The sequence below is a fragment of the Mandrillus leucophaeus genome, unplaced genomic scaffold (genome assembly GCF_000951045.1).
Source record: "Mandrillus leucophaeus isolate KB7577 unplaced genomic scaffold, Mleu.le_1.0 Scaffold2013, whole genome shotgun sequence".
NCBI lineage: Eukaryota > Metazoa > Chordata > Mammalia > Primates > Cercopithecidae > Mandrillus > Mandrillus leucophaeus.
Genome location: NW_012102048.1, coordinates 2,462 through 5,256, shown reverse-complemented (window position 1 = coordinate 5,256; position 2,795 = coordinate 2,462).

The window sequence follows — 2,795 nt, the reverse complement described above, 5'->3', positions numbered from 1 at the left end:
GTCTTAGCCCAAAATCTCCTTAAGCTGATAAGCAACTTCAGCAAAGTCTCAGGATACAAAATCAATGTGCAAAAATCACAAGCATTCTTATACACCAATAATAGACAAAAAGAGAGCCAAATCATGAGTGAACTCCCATTCACAATTGCTACAAAGAGAATAAAATACGTAGGAATACAGCTTACAAGGGATGTAAAGGACCTCTTCAAGGAGAAGTACAAACCACTGCTCAAGGAAATAAGAGAGGACAAAAACAAATGGAAAAACATTTCATGCTAATGGATAGAAAGAATCAATATTGTGAAAATGGCCATAATGCCCAAGTAATTTATAGATTCAATGCTATCCCCATCGAGCTACCATTGACTTTCTTCACAGAATTGGGAAAAACTACTTTAAATTCCATATGGAACCAAAAAAGACCTCCGATAGCCAAGACAATCCTAAGCAAAATGACCAAAGCTGGAGGCATCACATTACCTGACTGCAAAGTATACTACAAGCCTACAGTAACCAAAATAGCATGGTACTGGAACCAAAATAGATATATAGATCAATGGAACAGAACAGAGGCCTCAGAAATAATGTCCCACGTCTACAGCAATCTGATCTTTGACAAACCTGGCAAAAACAAGCAATGGGGAAAGGATTCCCTATTTAATAAATGGTGCTGGGAGAAATGGCTAGCCATATGCAGAAAACTGAAACCGGACCCCTTTCTTACACCTTATACAAAAATTAACTCAAGATGCATTAAAGACTTAAACATATGACTTAAAACCATAAAAACCCTAGAAAGAAACCTAGGCAATACCATTCAGGACATAGGCATGGGCAAAGACTTCATGACTAAAACATAAAAAAAAATGGCAACAAAAGCTAACATTGACAAATGGGATCTAATTAAACTAAAGAGCTTCTGAACAGCAAAAGAAACTATCATCAGAGTGAACGGGCAACCTATAGAATGGGAGAACATTTTTGCAATCTAGCCATCTGACAAAGGGCTAATATCCAGAATCTACAAGAAACTTAAACAAACTTACAAGAAAAAAACAAACATCCACATCAAAAAGTGGGTGAAGGATATGAATAGACACTTCTCAAAAGAAGACATTTATGCGGCCAACAAACATATGAAAAAAAGCTCATCATCCCTGGTCTTCAGAGAAATACAAATCAAAACCACAATGAGATACCATCACATGCTAGTTAGGATGGTGATCATTAAAAATTCAGGAAACAACAGATGCTGGAGAGGATGTAGAGAAATAAAGATGCTTTTACACTGTTGGTGTGAGTGTAAATTAGTTCAACCATTGTTGAAGACAATGTGGCGATTCGTCAAGGATCTGGAACTAGAAATACCATTTGATCCAGCAATCCCACTACTGGGTATATACCCAAAAGATTATATATCATTCTACTATAAAGCCACATGCACACATATGTTTCTTGTGGCACTGTTCATGAAAGCAGACTTGGAACCAACCCAAATGCCAATCAGTGATGGACTGGATAAAGAAAATGTGGCATATATACACCGTGCAATACTATATAGCCATAAAAAAGGATGAGTTCATGTCCTTTGCAGGGACATGGATGAAGCTGGAAACCATCATTCTTAGCAAACTAACACAAATCAGAAAACACTGCATGTTGTCACTCACAAATGGAAGTTGAGTAATGAGAACACATGGACACAGGGAGGGGACCATCACACACTAGGGCCTGTTGGGGGTTCGGGACCTAGGGGAAGGATACCATCAGGAGAAATACCTAATGTAGATGACGTATTGATGGGTGCAGCAAACCACCATTGCACATTTATACCTATGTAACAAACCTGCACGTTCTGCATATGTATCCCAGAACTTATAGTATAATAATAATAATAAATTCCAATTGAAACCTCTCCTTTTTTTCTGGTTTCCATTTACTTGGTAGATTTTTCTCAATTTTTAAAATTTTGAGCCTATGGATGTCATTGCATGTAACATGGGTGTGTTGAAGACAGCATACCAATGAGTCTCACTTCTTTATCTGACTTGCCACTATGTGCCTTTTAATTGGGGCATTTAACCTGTTTACATTCAAGGTTAGTATTGATATGTTCGATTTGTTGCTGTCATCATGTTGTTACTTGGTTATTATGCAGATCTGTTTGTGTTATTGCTTGTTAGTGTCAACAGTCTGTGTACTTGTGTGTTTTTGTAGTGGTTTGTAATTACCTATTATTTCCACATTTAGTGCTTCTTCCAGAGGCTCTTATAAGGCACATCTGGTGGCAACAAATTTTCTTAGCATTTGCTTGCCTGAAAAGGATCTTATTTCTCTTTTGTTTATGAAGCTTAGTTTGGCTGGATATGAAACTCCAGGTTGCATTTTTTTGTTTTTAAAGAATATTCGATATAGGTCCCCAATCTCTTCTTCCATGTAGGATTTGTGCTGAGAGGTCTGTTGTTAGTTTGCTGGGCTTCCTTTTATAAGTGACCTACCCTTTCTCTCTAGCCTTTAACATTTTTTTCTTTCATTTCAGCAGCGGAGAATCTGATGATTGTGTGTCTTGGGGATAACCTTCTCATGAAGCATTTTGTGTGGGTTCTCAGTATTTTCTGAATTTGAATGTTGACCTCTCTATCTAGGTTGGAGAACTTTCTCCTTGGTGGTATCCTGAAATATATTTTCTAATTTGTCTTTTTTCTCTTTTTCTTTTTCTGGAATGTCAATGAGTTCTAGATTTGGTCTCTTTATGTTATTCCATAATTCAGGGAGGTTTTGTTCATTAAAAAATT